At 40.5% G+C, this 20,361-nt stretch overlaps 1 protein-coding gene across 3 annotated transcripts in view; it reads right to left on the bottom strand.

Annotated features, from left to right (window-relative positions):
* The window catches only part of KCTD21 (potassium channel tetramerization domain containing 21), a 33,297-nt gene extending 12,954 nt beyond the window's left edge, over positions 1–20,343 (bottom strand). The window contains exon 1 of one of the 3 annotated variants that reach the window (XM_077113460.1): positions 20,239–20,343. The gene's annotated coding sequence lies outside the window, so the exon portion shown is untranslated. Of the gene's footprint in view, positions 1–20,086; positions 20,219–20,238 lie in introns of those variants that run through there. The other 2 variants (XM_077113461.1, XM_077113462.1) reach the window with 2 other exon arrangements.
* Between the last annotated feature and the right edge of the window lie 18 nt (positions 20,344–20,361).

The raw sequence follows: 20,361 nt of genomic DNA, 5'->3' as shown, positions 1-20,361 counted from the left end.
CATGGAGATGTGACCCACCCAATTGTGGGTGAGACCTTTTGATTAGGTGGTGGTGTACTTTGCTAGCTTCCAGAATGCAACACCCCAGAGACAGATTGGCTTTTAATAAAAGGGGATTTATTTTGTTAGTTCTTCAAAGGAAAGACAGCTAACTTTCCACTGAGGTTCTTTCTTATGTGGGAAGGCACAGGATGGTCTCTGCTGGCCTTCTCTCCAGGCCTCTGGGTTCCAACAACTTTCCCCAGGGTGATTCCTTTCTGCATCTCCAAAGGCCTGGGCTGAGCTGTGAATGCTGAGATGAGGTATTTAAGCACCAGTCAATTAACTCAAACATCATTCACTGCAGCAGGCACACCTCCTAGCTGATGCAGATGTAATGAGCAACAGATGAGGTTCACATACCATTGGCTCATGTCCACAGCAACAGAACTAGGCACCTTCACCTGGCCAAGTTGACAACTGAATCTAACTACCACATGTCCACCCCTTATCAACTTGGCAACTACGTGCATCACCTTAAACAGGTACAAAAAATTCTCTTCTGGCTGTGGACCTGTCAATCTCAAAACAAGTTATCTGTTGCCAATATGCAAAGGAGGAAAGTCACAGGATCCATAGGGAGAAACTGGAAGGAAAACCTGCAGGGCAAACACCATTGGATTTCAAAGTCTGAAAGTCATTTATCCTTCAGCTTTAGAGAGTGGCAGCCCCACCCTTTCCAAGGGCCTATGCAGTGGCCCGCCTCTTTTCCAAATCAACCTTGGGGAACACTGAGGAGACCACCTTTTTTTCGGCTCCACTCTCTCCAGGCATCAAGGCCACCCCTGGGCTCTCTGTCATTTCCGGGGCACACGCTCAACCCCTCCATGTGGTGGCAGCCAGGCTCTCCCCAGTCCCCCAAGGAGCATGCTCTACCTTCTCCAAGGCCTGAGGCTGCATGACTCTTCCACTGCAACAAGGTGGGAGGCTCATCCTCGCCCTTCAGGGTAAACTCACTCTCTCCATGTATATGGGTGGGTCTATTCTCCTGGCTGAGGTTTCTTGGCTTCAGACCCAAACTTCCATGGTTCTCACTCTGCAAACTCCAATTTGTTCCTTTTGAGTCCCCCTTTGTCCAGACTGGCAGAGGTTCCATTTACACCAACAGTCTCTTCAAGCACTCCAGGACTTCTTCATCATTCTTTTCACAGTTCCTCCAAAATCTTCCCCTTAGCCATAAAAAAACTGTTCCAACATATCTGGTATTTACAAACCGCAGTAACACCCCATTCTCCAGTAGCAAAATATATTAGTTAGTGTTCTCTAGAGAAACAGAATCAACAGGGAACACTCACAAATATAAAATTTATAAAGGTGTCTCACGTGACCAGAGGAATGCAGAGTCCAAAATCCGCAGGGCAGGCTGTGAAGCTGGTGATTCCGATGGACGGTCTGGACGAAATCCACAGGAGAGGCTCACCAGCTGAAACAGGAAGAACCTGTCTCTTCTGAATCCTCCTTAAAAGGCTTCCAGTGATCAGATTAAGCATTACTCATTGCAGAAGACACTCCCCTTTGGCTGATTAGAAATGGAATCAGCTGTGGATGTAGCTGACATGCTCATGATTTAATTCTATGAAATGTCCTCATTGCAACAGACAGGCCAGCACTTGCCCAACCAGACAAAAAGGTACCACCATTTGGCCAAGTTGACACATGAACCTGACCATAACAGGTGGTTTCCATGGACATGTATCTTCACTCATTCAAGGTGGGTTGCTTTCTGGAGCCCTTCAAGAGGGAACTATTTTGAAAAAAGCTTCAGAGCCAACACAGACAGAGACACTTGCAGATGGAGCCAACACAGACAGAGACATTTGCAGATGCAGAAAGAAAACAGCCCTGGGGAAGCTGTTTGAAACCAGAAGCCAAAGGAAAGAACTTGCCAGCTGCGTGCCTTCCTACCTCACAGAGGTGTTCCTGACCCATTGGCCTTTCTTGAGCCAATTTATCTGGATTCCTTTGGCATTTTTTATGGCTTTAGAACTGTAAACTGGTAACTTAGTAAATTCTCTTTATAAATGACAACCCATTTCTGGGATATTGCATTCTGGCATTTAACAAACCAAAACACCAAGTGAGAGGGAGTTTTATGGCTTAGCCTGGCAACATGGGAAGGGCAATTCCTCTCTAAGGCCCAAAAATCATTCTGTTGTAACTTTTAATTGTGACTCAAAAAACAGAAATCTTTTAGAGGAGAGGTCCAAAAGGAAGGGCAGACAAGACTAGAGATTCCCTAACTTTAAAACTATGTCCTGGCACCCTTGCTGTCCCTACAAACTTCATGAGGGAAACACCTAATGCTCACTGAGTACTTACCAGGAACTGTGCTGGGTGCTTTATACATATTAGCTCATTTAAACCCACACAATCCTCAGTCAAGGAAAGTCTCATCTCCATTTAACAAATGAGAAACTGAGCTCAGAGAGGTAGGTAACTTGCCCAAGGCAGCAGCAGAGCCAGGATTCAATCTTCGGTCAGGCTGAATGCAAACTCTGTGCCCTGAACAACGACACTTGCCTTTTGTGCATTCAGCAGTAAAGATCCTAGGAGAGGGTCCCATTGTTCCCCCTCTACTTTACCAGGTGCTCTCACTTCTGTCATCTAAATTTGATCCAGACCAATTTAAAGGCCAGGGATCAGAGGAGCAACATTTACTGAGCATCAAAAATATGCCTCGAGGTATATGAGACCTCTTTCTGTAGATTATTTCATTAAAATACCACACCGATACTGTGAGGTAGGTACAATTATCCTCCCAATTCTTAGATTATGAAACTGAAGCACATAGTAGTGAAGTCAGTTGCTTAAGATCACACAGTTAAAGGCAGCAGAGCCAGAATTCCAAAAGAGATCTCTCTTCAAAGCCTGTATTACTCCAGTAATAGCTGTTATGACATTTTATAAACAGGACTGGAATAGAGATCTCGGATGCTTTTGAAAGGAGGGCGAAACTGTTCTTAAAGTTGTTCTTCTTAATTAATTTTAATTGTTATTCTCTCCCAATCCAAATTCTAATAGTGTTTTTCTCAAAATATTTTTTTCTAAATCTGGAAAAATATGAGTGATCATCTGAAAGAATATCTGAAAAAGAGTAGATATCTTAGTGTAATCTACTAAATCAGTTTATAAGGCAACACTATTTCAAATTATGGTATTAAAACAATGAAAAGAGGAAGGAATTTTGCTGAATTTGTTGAGGAGATTAGATAATTAAAAAAACAAATAAACATATTACATATTGATCCTTACAACAACTTTGTGACCCAGAGAAGACAGATCACATTATCTTCATTTCACAGACGACCTAAATGAAACTCAGAGAAGATAAATTCCTTGCGGCTTCACGTCCATTTTTCTAATATATATATATATATGTAATATATGTATCTAATAAATATATATCTATTTATTAGAGAAGTTGTGGGTTTACAGAACAATCAAGCATAAAATACTGGATCCCATACACCACCCCACCACCTTGTACTGGTGTGGGACATTTGTTACAATTGATGATAGCACTTTTTGTAACTGTACTATTTTTTTATAGCAGTAGTTACCTTTGTTACAACTAATCAAAGATTATTAAAATAGTTTTATGAGTAGTCACCGTAGTTTACATTAGGTGTATTTTTCCCTATACACTACCCTAATATTAACACCTTGTATTAGTGTTGTACATTTGTTATAATTCATGAAAGAACATTCTCATACTTGTACTATTAACAATAGTCCATCGTCTATAACAGGGCTCATTATTACACAGTCTTATGTTTTCTCTTCTTATTTTTATTCTAGTATCATATACGACTGAGGTTTCTCCTTTTAACCATTTCAACTATATAATTCAGTGCTGTTAAGCACACTCATAATAATGTGCCATGATCACCAGCATCATTTCCGAATCTTTATAATCAACCTAAACAGACATTCTGTACAAATTAAGCATCCATCCCCCATTCTCCACCTCCAATCTACCCCTTGGCAATCTATACTCCATACTCTTAACTCTTCTAAGTAAGCTGTGTACTCTATTAAGTATATGGTAAGTTTGCTTACTATAATTAGTTCATACCAGTGAGAGCATATGGTATTTGTCTTTTTGTGTCTGGCTTATTTCACTCAGCATAATGTTCTCAAGGTTTATCCATGTAGTTGCATGCATCAGGACTTCACTCCTTTTTACAGCTGAATAATATTCTATTGCACATATATACCACATTTTATTTATTCATCTTTGGTTGATGGACACTTAAGTTGCTTCCATCTTTTGGCGATTGTAAATAATGCTGCTATGAACATCAGTGTGCAAATGTCTTTTTGGGTCCCTGCTTTCAATCCTTCTGGGTATATACCTAGAAGTGGGATTGTCAGGTCATGTGGTAATTCTATACTTACCTTCCTGAGGAACTGCCTAATTATCTTCCACAGTGGGAGCACCATTTTACATTCCTGCCAGCAATGAATGACTATTCCTATTTCTGTGCATTCTCTCCAACACTTACAGTTTTGTTTTTTTAATAGTAGCCATTCTAGTGGTATGAAATGATATCTCATTGTGGTTTTGATTTTCATTTCTCTAACAGTGGTGTTAAGCATCTTTTCATGTGCATTTTAGCCATTTGCATTTCCTCTTTGGAAAAATGTCTGTTTAAGACTTTTGCCCAATTTTTAATTGGGTTGTCTTTCTGTTGCTGAATTGTAGAATTTCTTTATATATTTAGGATATTAAACTCTTATATCCTATGAGGTTTCGAAATATCTTCTCCCAAAGATTAAAGTGTCTTTTCACTTTCATCCAAAGATGAACTTCTGTTGCACAGAAGTTTTTAATTTGAGGAGGCTCCATTTCTCTATTTTTTTGTTGTTGTTGTTGCTTGTGCTTTGAATGTAAAGCCTAAGAAACCATTGTCCAATACAAGAGCCTGAAGATGCTTCCCTACATTTTCTTCTAGGGGTTCTACAGTCCTGGTTCTTATATTTAGGTCTTTGATCCATTTTGAGTTAATATTCGTTATATGGTGTGAGATATTGGTCCTTGTTCATTCTTTTGCATATGGATACCGAGTTCTCCTAGCACCATTTGCTGAAGAAATTGCTCTGTCCCAGTTGGATGGTCTTAGCAAACTTGTCAAAAATCAATTGGTCATAAATATGAATCTATTTTTGATTTCAATTCTTTCGATCAATATCTCTATCCTTGTACCAATACCATGTTGTTCGACAACTATCTTTGTAATAGGCTTCAAAGTCATGAAATGTGAGTCTTTCAACTTCATTCTTTTTTTCAGGATGTTTTCGGCTTTGGGGGGCACTTACCCTTCCAATTAAAATTGATAATTGGCTTTCCCACTTCTCGAAATAGGCTGTTGGTACTTTGGTTGTGATTACATTGAATCTGTAAATCATTTTGGGTAGAACTGACATCTTTAATGATATTCAGTCTTCCAATCCATGAACATGCAATGTCCTTCCACTTATTTATTTTTCATTTATTTTAGCAATGTTTTGTAGTTTTCTGGGTACAAGTTCTTTACATCCTTTGTGTCCTTGTTTGCTAGCTGCCAGAATGCAATATACCAGAAATGGAATGGCTTTTAAAAATGGGAATTTAATAAGTTGCTAGTTTATAGTTCTAAGACTGAGAAAATGTCCCAATTAAAACACATCTATAGAAATCTCAAATCTAAGGCATCCAGGGACAGACACCTTGGTTCAAGAAGGCCGATGAAGTTCAGGGTTTCTCTCTCTTCTGAAAAGGCATGGGGTGAACACAGCATCATCTGCTAGCTTTCTCTCCTGGCTTCCTTTCATAAAGTTCCCCAGGAGGTGTTTTTCTTCTTCATTCCAAAGGTTGGTGGCTGGTGGACTCTCTCCTTCTTGTGGCTATGTAGTTCTGCTCTCTCAGAATCTCCAGCTTTCTCCAAAATGTTTCCTCTTTTATAGGATTCCAATAAACTAATCAAGACCCACCTGAATGGGTAGAGATATGTCTCCATCTAATCCAGTTTAACAACCACTCTTGATTGAGTCACATCTCCAGGGAGATGATCTAATTACAGATTCAAACATACAGTACTGAATAGGGATTAGAAGAAATGGCTGCCTTTACAAAATGTGATTAGGATTAAAACATGGCTTTTCTAGGGTACATACATCCTTTCAAACCAGTACACTTGGATAAATTTATTCCTAGATATTTGATTCTTTTAGATGAAATTGCTTAGTGGATTTTTTTTCTTGATTTTCTCCTCAGATTTCTCATTACTAGTGTATAGAAACATTGCTGATTTTTGGATATTGATCTTATACCCTGCCATTTTGCAAAATACGTTTCTTAGCTCTTGTAGCTTTGTGGTAGATTTTTTTGGAACTTTCTATATACAGATCATGTCATCTGCAAGTATTGAAAGCTTTACTTCTTCATTTCCAATCTGAATGCCTTTTATTTCTTTTTCTTGCCCAACTGCACTGGCTAGAACTTCCAGTATAATATTGGATAACAGTGGTCCCAGTGGGCATCCTTGTCTTATTCCACATTTTACAGGGAAAGCTTTCAGTCTTCCACCATTAAGTATGGTGTTAGCTGTGGGTTGTTCATATTTGTCCTTAATCATGTTGAGGAAGTTTTCTATTCCTATTTTTATGTTGTTTTTTTTTTATCAAGAAAGGATGCTGGAGTTTATCAAACACCTATTCTGTTTCAATGGAGATGATCATGTGTTTGTTTCCCTTTGTTTTGTTAATGTAATGTATTACGTTTATTGACTTTCTTATGCTGAACCACCCTTGCATGCCTGGGATAAAACTCATTTGATCATGATACATAATTCTTTCAATGTGCTATTGGATTTGATTTGCAAGTATTGTATTGAGGATTTTTGCATCTATATTCATAAGAAAAATTGTTCTGTAATTTTCTTTCTTTAAAGTATCTTCAGCTGCCTTTAGTATTAGGATAATGGTGGCTTCATAAAACGAGTTACGTAGTGTTCCTTCCTCTTATAGTTTGTGGAAGAGTTTGAGCAGCATTAGTATTAATTCTTCTTGGAATGACTGACTGAATTCACCTGTGAAGCCATCTGGTCCTGGCCTTGGCTTTGTTGGGAAGTTTTTGATGACTGACTCAATCCTTTTACTTGTAATTGGTCTGCTAAGGTTTTCTATTTCTTCTAGAGTTAGTGTAGTGTTTTCAGGCATTTGTCCATTTCATCTAGGTTGTCTAATTTGTTGGTATACAGTTATTCATAGTACCCCCATATGATCCCTTTTATTTCTGTGGGGTCAGTAGTGATGTCCAATCCCTTCATTTCTGATTTTATTTATTTGCATCTTCTTTTATTTTTTTGTCAGTATAGCTAAGAGTTTGTTAATTTTATTGATTTTTTTTCAAAGAACTAACTTTTTGTTTTGTTAATTCTTTCTACTGTTATTTTATTCTCAATTTCATTTAACTTCTGCTCTATTCTTTGTCATTTCTTTCTTTCTGCTTTCCTTGGGGTTAGTTTGCTATTCTTTTTCTAGTTCCTCCAGGGTGCAGTTAGGTCTTTCATTTTCACTCTTCTTTTAAAATTTAGTTTAGTGCTACAAATTTCCCTCGCAACACTGTCTTCACTGCATCCCACAAGTTTTGATATGTTGTGTTCTCATTTTCATTCATTTCATGATATTTACTGATTTCCCTTGCAATTTTTTCTTTAACCCACTGATTGCTTAAGAACAGTATTTACCTGTCATATATTTGAGAATTTTTCACTTCTCCACTGGCTACTGATTTCCAGCTTTATTCCATTATGGTCAGGGAAGATGCTTTATATAAGTTTCAATATTTCTAAATTTACTGAGATTTGTTTTATGACCCACAATGTTCTATCCTGGAGGAGGATCCATGTACATTTGAGAAGAATGTATATCCTGCTGTTTTTGAGGTGCAATGTTATGGTAAGTCTAGTTCAATTATCATAGTACTCAAGTTCTCTGCTTCCTTATTGATCTTCTGTCTGGATGTTCTATCTATTGATGACAGTGGTGTATTGAAGTCTCCAGCTATTACTGAAGAAGTGTATTCTATTTTCCTTTCTGTTTTGCCAGTGTTTGCCTCATGTACGTTGGGGCACCATGGTTATGTGCATAAATATTTAGGACTGTTACTTCTTAGTGGGTTGCCCCCTTTATTAATATATGGTATTCTCCTCTGTCTCTTATACTAGTTTTTTCTTTTAACATGGGCAGGCACTGGGAACCGAACCTGGGTCTCTGGCATGGCAGGCAAGAACTCTGTCACTAAGCCACTGTGGCCCGCCCTCTTATACCAGCTTTTGACAAAAAAAGTCTTTTTTGTCTGATACTAATACAGCTACCCCAGCTCTGTTTTAATTATTATTTGCATGGAACATCTTTTCCAACCTTTCACTTTCAACCTATTTGTGTCTCAGGTGAGTCTCTTGTAAACAACAGATAGTTGGATCATGCTTTTTTTTTTTAATCCATTCTGCCAATATGTGTCCTTTGATTGGCAAGTTTAATCCATTAACCTTCAGTGTTATTACTGTAAAGGCAGTACGTACATTTCTGTTTATACTTTCAAATTCTTCTTTATTCTCATACATTTTCTTCTTAATATCCTTTATTGCTTTATGCATATTTTTCTTCATCTGGAATTTTTTTGAACTTCTTTGATTATTTCTTCCAAATTCTGCATCTCCTATGAAATTTTAACTTGTTCCCTTGACTGAGCCATGCTCTCCTGGCTATTAGTACAGCTTGTCATTTTTTGCTGATACCCAGGCATCTGATTATCTAGATAAGTTAACTCTGAAGGTCAGTTTCCCCCTCTTGTCTAGGGTTTTATTGTTGATTGCCTTTGTGTGAAGGCTCTTTTGTGATGCTCGGTCCAACTTATTCCGATCCTTTAGAAGAGCCCAAGTTTAACTGATTAGGCTTTTTCTGCTCGTTTTCATCTAATTCTTGGCCTGGATATGCAGTGCAATTTTTAAGATAGCATTTTTTTTAATGTAATTGTTTCATGTCCAGGAGAATGCTCCCTTTTCTCTGGGACTTCTGATCTTTTCTGTTTTTTTTTTTTTTTTTTTTTTTTTTTGTATAGAATTTTCTCCCCAGCTCCTGTGATTTGTTTAAATTATCATCTTCATTCAGTGCCCCATTTTCTAACACTTTTCAGTTCTGGGACCCTTCTGTCTTACAGTAATTTAATTTAACTTCTTCCCACCTTTTTTTTTTTTCCTTTGTGAGGCATTTTGCCCCTTGCTTCTTCTCTGGTACAATATCCCAACCCAGGGGGCCAAATGGGATCAATCCAGAAAGGTGGATCACTCCAGAAAAGCACATTTTGCATTTAGGTGACCTAGTTGACAGTAACTGGATTGCATATACCACTTGGCAGATACCATTCTACCGTGGTCTCTTCTCTCTTTTTTTCCCCACTGGGAACCCTTTCTGTATGTAGCCTTCCTCAGTGGCTTTTATTCTGCCATGGGTCTCTGTGGACTTGGGTCCCTAGTCTGATATATGTGGTGTTCTAACTCACTGCTGTGAGTGGCTTTATAATCTGTTTCACCAATGGGAGGTGGTAGGTATTTTGGTTTGCTAAAGCTGCCAGAAGGCAATAAACCGAAATGGACTGGCTTATACAATGGGGATGAATAAGCTTACAAATGTAGAGTTCTAAGGCCATGAAAATTTCCAAATTAAGACATCATCAGGATGATACCTTCTATGAAGAAAGGCTGCCAGCACCTGGAAAACCTCTGCCACATGGGAAGGCACATGGCTGGTGTCTTTTGGTCCTTCTCTCTCAGGTTTTATTGCTTGCACCTTCTGGCTTCAGTGGCTTCCTCTGTCAGCTCCTGCAGGGGCTTTTTCTCCCTGAGCTTCTGGCTCTTTCTTTTATCTGCTCATAAAGGTCTCCAGCAAAAGGAATAAGACCTACATGCTGCTTTGAAAGGATTATACACCTTAGAAAAGCCATGGTTTAATCCTGATCCAATCTTGTAGGAGCAACTGTTTCTTCTAATCACTATTCAGCCCTTTAGGTTGGAGACTTGATTAGATTATCTCCATGGAGATGTGACTCACCCAGTAGTGCATATTAAGTAGAGGGAGATGTGACTCCACCATTAGTTTACTGGGATCCTTTAAAAGAGGAAGCATTTTGGAAAGAGTCCCTTTTTTAGAGCCACGAGAACCAAGAGAGCCCATGCAGCCATCTCCATCACCTTTGGAGATAAAGGAATATGTCCCCAGGGGAGCTTCATGAAACAAGAAGCCTGGAGAGAAATCTAGAAGTCTTTGCCACGTGCCCTTCTAGCTGAGAGAGAAACCTTGAACTTCATTGGCCTTTCCTGAGTGAAGGTAACCTCTTCTTGGTGCCTTAATTTGGACATTTCTATAGGCTTGCTTTAATGTGGACATTTTCATAGTCTTAGAATTGTGTTCTAGTTTTTTAGCTCTTGGAATACAATATACCAGAAATGGAATGGCTTTTAAAAAGGGAAATTTAATAAGATGCTAGTTTACAGTTCTAAGGCTGATAAGATGTCCCAATTAAAACACGTCTATAGAAATGTCCAATCAAAGGTATCCAGAGAAAGATACCTTGGTTCAAGCAGGCTAATGAAGTTCAGGGTTTCTCTCTCAAGTGAGAAGGCACATGGTGAACACAGTCAGGGCTTCTCTTTCATCTGGAAAGGCTCATGGTGAACACGGGGTCATCTGCTACCTTTCTCTCCTGGCTTCCTGTGTCATGAAGCTCCCCGGGAGGTGTGTTCCTTCTTCATCTCCAAAGGTCACTGGCTGATGGACTCTATACTTCTCACGGCTATGTCATTCTTCTCTGCTCTCTCTGAATCTCCCTTTCATAGGATTCCAGTAAAGTAATCAAGATCCACCTAGAATAGGTGGAGACACATTTCTACCTAATCCAGTTTAACAACCACTATTGATTTAGTCACTTCTCCAGGGAGATGATCTAATTAAAGTTTCAAACATATAGTACTGAATAGGGATTAGAAGAAACCTTTACAAAATGGGATTAGAATTAAAACATGGCTTTTCCAGGGTACAGACATCCTTTCAAACCAGCACAAACTGTAAACAAGTAACTTAATAAATTCTCCTTTTTAAAAGCTGTTCTGTTCTTGATATGCTGCATTCTGGCAGCTAGCAAACTAGAACAACCTACCTTGAATGGGCTGGGTTACATCTCAATTGAAATAACCTAACAAAAAAGTACCAACCAAAATAGGTCTGCACCCACAAGAATGGATTAAAAGAACATGGCCTTTTCTGGGGTACAAAACAGTTTCAAACTACCTCAGAGGAGTCTGGGATGCTGCCTCTGAGCAACTGCCAAGCTATGACGGACTGAGTGATAGGGAGGGAAGAGGACCAGTGGGTCTGGGATGGTAGTTTCTTATCTGATACTTTTCTCTTTCTTCCATTTAGCATTTGTGGAGTCCTTCTTCAATCTCTGCCATCCTCAGAGTTCTAAGCTAGTGTGATTTGTTCTTTTATTTGCTGAACATCTGGGAAGGCTTTTCGAGGGGATGTCTTACATTGCCAAGTTGATGATGTCACCCTTCATGTTCATTCTTGACCTCTAGGAGCGTTCTAGTTTGCTAGCTGCCAGAATGCAACACTCTAGAGACATACTGGCTTTCAATAAAAGGGGATTTATTTAGTCAACGTATAGTTCTTCAGAGGAAAGGCAGCTAACTTTCAACTGAGGTTCTATCTTCTGTAGGAAGGCACAGGGCGATCTCTGCTGGCCTTCTCTCCAGGCCTCTGGGTTCCAACATCTTTCCCTGGGTGATTCCTTTCTGCATCTCCAAAGGCCTGGGTTAAGCTGCAAGTGCTGAGATGAGGTATGCTAAGCTGTTGTGCTATGTTGAGTCTCTCATTTAAGCACCAGCCAATTAAATCAAACATCATTCATTGCAGCAGTCATGCCTCCTAGCCAACTGCAGACGTAATCAACAACAGATGAGGTTCACATGCCATTGGCTTATGTCCACAGCAATAGAACTAAGCACCTTCACCTAGCCAAGTTGACACTTGAATCTAACTACCACAAGGAGGTTCCATGTTTGGGTACTATTTAGTTTGCTAATATTGCTGGAATGCAATAGACCAGAAATGGATCAGCTTTTATAAAGGGGTTTTATTAAGTTACAAGATTAGTTCTAAGGCCATAAAAATGTTCAAATTAACATAGCAAGGGAAAGATACTTTGATTCTGAAGAAAGGGCTGACTGGTGTCCAGGTTTCCTCTGTCACACGGGAAGGCAAGTAGCTGGCATCTGAAGATCCTTTCTTAGCTTCTCCAGGCCAAACGCTGGATTTCTTCTCTTAGTCTCCCTTGGCTCTCTCCAGGTTCTGGCTTTTCAGTACTGGGATCCCTGCTTAGCATCTCATGGGGAGGCACATAGCAATGTCTGCTGGGCTCCTCTTGTGGCTTCTGGTTTCAAATGGCTCTCCCAGATCCTGTGGATCCACCTAGTGTTTTCTTCTGCTTCTCCAAATGTCTGTGTCTAAGTTGGTTCTCCAAGCATTACCAAATGTCTGTGTCTGTGTCAGCTCTTTAAGGGCTCCAGTAAACCAATTAAGACCCACCTTGAATGGGGCAGAGTGACATCTCCATGGAAAAAGTCTAATCGAGAGGTTCTACCCTAAACAATACTGAATCAGGGTTAAAAGAATATGGCATCTCTTTTGTTGCTCAGGTGTGGCCTCTCTCTCTGAGCCAAATGGCAGGTGAACTCACTGCCCTTCCCCTTCCCTTACATGGACATGACTCCCAGGGGTGTAAATCTCCATGACAACATGGGACAGAACTCCTGGAGATGAGCTGGGGTGGCATCATGAGATTGAGAAAGACCTCTTGACCAAATGGAGAAGAGAAAAATGAGATAAAATAAAGTCTCAGTGGCTGAGAGATTTCAAACGGAGTTGAGAGGTTATTCTGGAGGTTATTGTTACACATAATATAGATATCCCTTTTTAGTTTATGGTGTATTGGAGTAGTTAGAAGGAAGTACTGAAACTGTTGAACTGTGTTCCAGTGGCTTGATTCTTGAAGAAGACTGTATAACTATATAGCTTTTACAGTGTGACTGTGTGATTGTGAAAACCTTGTGTCTGATGCTCCTTTTATCCAGGGTATGGACAGATAAGCAAAAACAGAAAAAAGAAAAAATAAATATGGGAGATAACGGACAAAAATGGGGTATATTGAAATACTGTGGGTCAATGAGATGGAAGGGTAAGGGGTATGGGATGTATGGGTTTTTTTTTTTTCTTTTTTTTTTTTGAGTGGTACAATTGTTCTAAAAATGATCATGGTAAGAATACACAACTATGTAATGGTACTGTGAGCCACTGATTGTATAATATGGTTGGACTGTATGTGTGTGGATAAAAACATATTTTTAAAAAAGGAATATGGCTTTTCTGGGGTATATAACAATTTCAAACCAGCAGACACCCTTTGGAGAACCAGTCCTGGGAAGCAGCCTGGGGTCTTCTCCAATCATAGTCTTGAGTAGGAGGCTGAACTCAGTCACAAGAGTTCCTAGCTAACAGCCTATACCCTCATGGAGCCCTGGGGGTTTGGCAGTAAGCATGGGCTCTCTGCATGCAATTTCTTTTTTCCAACTTTACCAGCCACTGAGCTTCCACAATGAAACTACTTCCCGTACAATCTACCCACTTTGTACTATCAGTGAGGACCAGCCATTATAACAACGAGCCTAGTAAGTAATGGTAATTATCTACCCTACCTACCTATCTGCCTACCTACCTACCTACCTATCCATTTACTAGCTCTCGTCACAGAAGGAGCCTAGAGCTAATAATAACCCAGTAGCAATGAGCACACCTGGATCTTGGTATCTAAATGCCATGAACTATAAAAAGAAACCAGGGCTCCTTGGAGAAGTAGATGGTTCCAGGAATTGAACAGGAAAAGCCCAAGGTGAGCCTGCAATATCTCTTGTCAGAAAACAAAGATGCCATCAAAGACTAATGAGGTTACATCAAAAGGATAAAAAAAAAAAAAAAGGACACAGGTGCTCACAGAAGGAACTCCCACTGGCCAAATATGGGATCATATGACTACCAAAAAAAATTAATGATGGTAATGGATTATAACACTGAATAATAATAAAAAAAAGTAACCCATGACTCCATAATGTCACTCTACAAAGAAAAAAGAGAGGGAAATAGAGGCAGGAAAAAATTCTTCTATAAAGAAGAATGTGCCAGCTAATATAGAAGGGAATAGAAGAATTACAAAATTGCCATTTTGTAATAATAAAAGTAACTGATTCAGGCAAAGATCTTCAATGGATGTTGTGCTGATTTGAAAAGATGTATGTACCCTAGAAAAGCCATGTTTTAATCAAAATCCCATTTCATAAAGGTAGAATAATCCCTACTCAACACTGCATGTTGAAACTGTAAGCAGATCATCTCCCTGGAGATGTGATTTAATCAAGAGTGGTTGTTAAGCTGGATCAGGTGATGACATGTCTCCACCCATTTGGGTGGGTCTTGAAAAGTTTCTGGAGTCCTATAAAAGAGGAAATATTTTGGAGAATGAAGGAGATTCGGAGAGAGCAGAGAAAGTTGCAGCACCACGAAGCCAAGAGTCCACTAGCAGCTCTTTGGAGATGAAGAAGGAAAACACCTCCCAGGGAGCTTCATGAAACCAGAAGCCAGGAGAGAAAGCTAGCAGATGACACCGTGTTTGCCATGTGCCCTTCCAGCCAAGAGAGAAATCCTGACTGTGTTAGTTGTGTGCCTTCTCACTTAAGAGAGAAACCCTGAACTTTCATCAACCTTCTTGAATCAAGGTATCTTTCCCTGGATGCCTGTGATTGGACATTTCTATAGACTTGCTTAATTGGGACATTTTCTCGGCCTTAGAACTACTGTACACTAGCAACTTATTAAATTCCCCTTTTAAAAAGCCATTCTGTTTCTGGTATATTACATTCCAGCAGCTAGCAAACTAGAACAGATGTGTAGTGAAAGGTTATCAGGAACGAAAAATTGCAACAGTCTTATAGACTCACTTCACAGATTACTTACTAATTGTAAAGGGGAAAGATTTACCCTTATAATGGAGAGAACATGCTGTCACCATCTTAACCAAGAATCAAATACATTCATGGATAGTAGGACCCTGATATCATATGCCTCCTACTGTAATGTAATAAGAAGTACACGACATTGCCAAAAAAAACAAAATAATACACATAAACCCCCCAAGCTAACCTAAATATCATCACTGATGAACTCACACAAATTAAAAAAGGTGGAAGGCACTCCATCTAGAATAAATAAGCTGCTTAAATTCACAACTAAATACAATACATGAACTTTCACTGGAATCCCCAATTTAGAAAAAAAACAAAAAAAACTTTGGAAGATATTTTTGGGCAATCGTAGATATTTGAATATCAACTGTTTATTAGGTAATATTGACATGTGCTAATTTTCTCAGATGTGATAATGATGTTATGTTATGTAGGAAAATAACCTTGTCAGGGAATGCATGGGGAAGAATTTAGGGGGTCAAGTTTCAAGACATCTGTAACTTACTTTTAAGTAGTTTGTCAAAAAATGTATATATGTGAACAAAGGTGTGTGTGCAAAAGCAAAAACAGCAGAATGTAAATTGGTAGCTAGTAAAGGGCTACTTTTCAAATCTTCTGTAGTTTTAAAAAAGTTTTAAATATTTTTATTTTGAAAGAAGGGGAAATAACAATCCTCTTATGGGGCATAAATATAAAGTTCCAATAAGTGTCCAGCAAGAGTCCACATGAAGCCAAGTGTCCACTAGCCAGCTCTTTGGAGATGAAGAAGGAAAACACCTCCCAGGGAGCTTCATGAAACCAGAAGCCAGGAGAGAAAGCTAGCAGATGACACCTTGTTTGCCATGTGCCCTTCCAGCCAAGAGAGAAACCCTGACTGTGTTTCTCTGATCCCAAGTGATCAATCAATAAATGAGAGATTTTTTATTACTACTAAGAAGCACTGAAATCTCCTAACTGTTCTCCCTAGGCTTTGCTGCATTCTGGAGGTAAGGAAGGCAACCAGGGCAAGCTAAAATGACCTAGAATTGGTGGAGGAGTTAGAATTTCAACTTGGGTGCGCTTTCAAGACAGAACCCACAGAAGCCACAATACTAGGCCTGTATGTACCCTGTGCTGGGATCCAAACTGGAACAAGACGGCAGTTCACACCTGGTCTTTCTTGCTTCCTCCTGAATCAAGAGTTTTTGCTACTGTAGTAGGAAAGAAACTCCCATCATAGCTCACTGAGAATGTTCACAAAGAGGGGTCACTTCTGGTCTCTAAAAATGTTGAAGATAGACAGAAAGAACTGGCGAGGCTATGGGAGCAGAAGAAAATGCATGTTTTTTGGCATCATCTCTACATGGGTTTGAATCAGAAACTTGCTAGCTATTTGGCCCTGGGCCAATTCTTGGGCAGCGGATGATGATCCTTACAACACAATAATGAAAACGGGTAACATTTATTGTACAGTTACTACTGTGCTAGGCACATTACACATGTTATTCTCCTTTAATCTCATAGTTGAAGTAGATACCACTATTATCTCTACTTTACAGACCAATCATAAAAGGCCCTCATCTTCCTCTGTGATTTGGTGTCTGCCATCCCCTGTGCCTAAACTATGAACAAAAATCCCATTTATCTGCCAGGCTCCCTAGTTAGAATTCCTCCCTTCCTCCTCTATATCTCCAGGGCACTTTGTTCTCATCCCTTCCCATGGCCCAATACTTAAGTAGATGGGTGGGAGGTTCCTATTGGGTAATGTTAGGTGTGCTGGTTTGAGAATGTTGTGTACCCCAGAAAAGCCACATTGTTTCAATCCTAATCTACACTTGTGGGGGCAGACCTATTGTTTAGGCGGGATCTTTGTGATTAAGTTGTTTCCATGGAGATGTGACTGACCCAGATGTGGGTGGGACATTTTGATTAGGTAGCTTCTATGAAGATGTGTCTCCTCGTACTGGAGATCTTTAAGAGGGAATTATTTTGGAAAATGCTTAGAGCTGACATAGACAGAGATGTTTGGAGATGCAGAAAGAAAACACCCCCAAGGAAGCTATTTGAAACCAGGAGCCATAGGAGCAGCAGATGCCAGTCACGTGCCTTCCCAGATGACAGAGGTGTTCTGGACACCATCAGCCTTTCTTGAGTCAAAGTATCTTTTTCTGGATGCCTTAGTTTGGACATTTTTATGGCCTTAGAATTGTAAACTTGCAACTTAATAAATTCCCTTTATACAAGCCAACCCATTTCTGGTATACTGCATTTGGGCAACATTAGAAAACTAAAACACTAGGTAAAGTAAGTAAAGTGTCTTCCAGCTGGAGACTTCTCTACCCTCTTCAGTCAGATCTATGAAGATAAGGACTCTTCTCCCCAATTGGTGGGATATGAATCCCAGGGGTGTAAATCTCCTTGGCAATGTGACAGAACTCTCTGGCATCAAGGGATTAAGAAAGGCTTCTTGACCAAATGGGGGTAGAGAGAAATGAGACAAAATCAAGTTTCAGTGGCTGAGAGATTTCAGAGTCAAGAGGTTATCCTGAAGGTTATTCTTATTCCTTATAAAGATATCCCCTTTTTAGTCTATGGTATATTGGAGTGGCTGGAGGGACGTCCCTGAAACTGTTGAGCTGTGTTCCAGTAGCCTTGATTCTTGAAGACAACTGTTTAATGATATAGCTTTTACAATGTGACTGTGTGATTGTGAAAACCTTGTGTTCTGATGCTCCTTTTATCCAGGGCATGGACAGATAAGTAAAAAAATATGGAAAAAAAATAATTGGGGGGGATAAGGGGTAAAATAAATTGGGTAGATGGAAATACTAGTGGTCAATGATAGGGAAGGGTAAGGGGTATGGGATGTATGAGTTTTCTCTTTTTATTTCTTTTTCTGGAGTGGCGCAAATATTCTAAAAAATGATCATGGTGATGGATACATAACTATGTGATAATATTGTGAACCACTGATTGTATACCATGTATGGAATGTGTGTGTGTGATGATTTGTCAATAAAAATATAACAACAGCAACAAAACACCCAGGTGTGGAAGTAAGAGTCACCTGCCTTCAAGGAAGCCCACTTGTATCATTTGGGTGTTTGGAGCTGCAAGTAACAAAAATGCCAAACACAAACTAGGTTAACAATAAAATAGGGAAATATGTTATCTTGCATAAAGGAAGTCCAATGAATTGTTTCATCTTGATACTGCCTTTCTTTGGGTATCAGATCAGTCCCTCCCATGCTTACCACGTGGCTGAGCAGCTAAAGCAGTCACATCCAGACAAAGCACTACTCAGAAGGAAAGAGGACCCTCTCTTTCAAGTGCCTCTGATTTAGGAGCAAGGAAACTTTTCCTAGGATACCCTAGAGACTTCTTCCTCTAATTGTCCAAGGAAGGTAACACACACATTCCAAAGCCAACCCGGGCTAGGGACTGAGATGACAGTGACAAATTCCTGTTGGAATGGATACTGGAGAGTTAGCACCATGACCATGAAGATTTGGGCAATGAGCCTCTCAGAGACATTATTAAGAACAGAAGAAATGGATGGGACTCAGAGCCAAATTTAATTTTAATTTTAAAAGATAAGGAAATGTAACATTTTTGTACAGTTGAGTTGGTGGAGTAAAATGAACACAAACTATAAAAGAAAAGAAAAGGACTCTTTGGCCCACAGACCTGGGGACTATGTAGGGGCACTGTCCCTATCCTCTCCTTCCTGACCTCCCTACATACAGCAGTTCAATCTCTAGCCCTGTCATGCCCAGACCATATCTGCAAGAAGCCTACGGACTGCTCCATTACCTCCAAAAACCACACAGCAAAGGGAAAAGGTAACCCCTAAGTTTAGGAGATGCACACAAACCCTAGAGTAGGCTGCTCAGCAGGGGATGGGAAGGGGAAAGGTAGGCTGGAGTAGGGATCCACCTGACTTCCATACTTATACAAGAAAGTATTCTCTCACCTGGTGGCAGATACCAAAAACCACCACCATCCTCCATCCTCCTCTAGAATTTTCCTTCATCCTTTCAGCTCATTCGCACACTTTATTTTGTGGTTTTTCACAGGCACAAGCCGCTCATATCCACTGCTCTGGTTTTGGTCTTTTTGCTTCTTACAACAATTGAAATTTACAAAGAAAAGACTTCCAAATTTTTCTTTTCATTTCACCCTCATAATAACCCCGGGACAGTTGCCTTGCAGGTCTGCATTCAGAGGGTTTAGGGAATTGGTCTCCTTCATACAATCTGCAAAGGACCCTGCCTGGCTTGTAAACTGAACTCAAGACATCAAAACTCTGGTTTCTTCCCTGCCACCCACTCCAGACTAAGCTCCTGCCACCCTGCAGTGCAGGGGGAAAAGCAGAATCTTTGGAGCTGTAAGTACTGCGTGGTTTTGGGCAAGACACTTCACTTCTCTGAGCCTCCTGTTCTTCACCTGTGAACAGATACGGTGACGCCTTTACAGGGTGTGAGGGTTGAATGAGCTCATGTGTGTAAAGTAATGAGCTCAAGGGACGGGTTGCTTTTTCTAGTCACGAGGAAAGGAAGGCAGTTCTGGGTAGTTTCAGGCCCTTTCCCACTCGGGCACACCATTCCTCAAACCTCATTTGCTCTGGGTTCGCCAGGCTAGAAGGGTCCCTTTCATCTTTGTGTCTCATTCTTTTCTGTCCACCCTACCCAATTTAACCCAGACATTCTGAGTTGGCTTCCTCGACACCCTTTCAGTCCTGGAGCTCCCACCTTAGCTTTGACGGGTGACCCCTTCATACCTCGACACTCTGCCCCTCCTTGCCCCACCCACCAAAGACTCTTCCCACACGCCCGACCCCCCCATCCGGGCTTTTCCTACCATCACTACCCATCCGGGCTCCTCCCCGCATCCCTTCCCTCCACTCTAGCCCCGCCTCCATGGTTTCACTCGTAGCAACCAGTACCCCTTACCCTGCAGCCACAGGTGTGGTCATCCCCATTTCACAGATGAAAATGGCGAGGCTAGGGTAGATGACATTTTATGGTAGAACATCTTCCCTGAAAGGCCCGCGTCCCCTCACAGGCTGCTCCCTTGCCCCGCACCCCGGGCCCACTGCACCCACCTCGCTCTGTTGCCTACCCTCCGCGGGCGGCCAGCGCAGCTTTGTAAAGGGGTGGAGGGCTGGAGCCCAGCCGAGGGGCGTGGCGGACAGGGGGCCGCGCGTTGCTCTCCGGGACTTTTAGTT

This window comes from Tamandua tetradactyla, chromosome 8 (genome assembly GCF_023851605.1).
Source record: "Tamandua tetradactyla isolate mTamTet1 chromosome 8, mTamTet1.pri, whole genome shotgun sequence".
In the NCBI taxonomy this organism is placed as follows: Eukaryota; Metazoa; Chordata; class Mammalia; order Pilosa; family Myrmecophagidae; genus Tamandua; species Tamandua tetradactyla.
The sequence above is the reverse complement of the archived record's forward strand: the minus strand, read 5'-3'. Positions and strand labels throughout refer to the sequence as shown.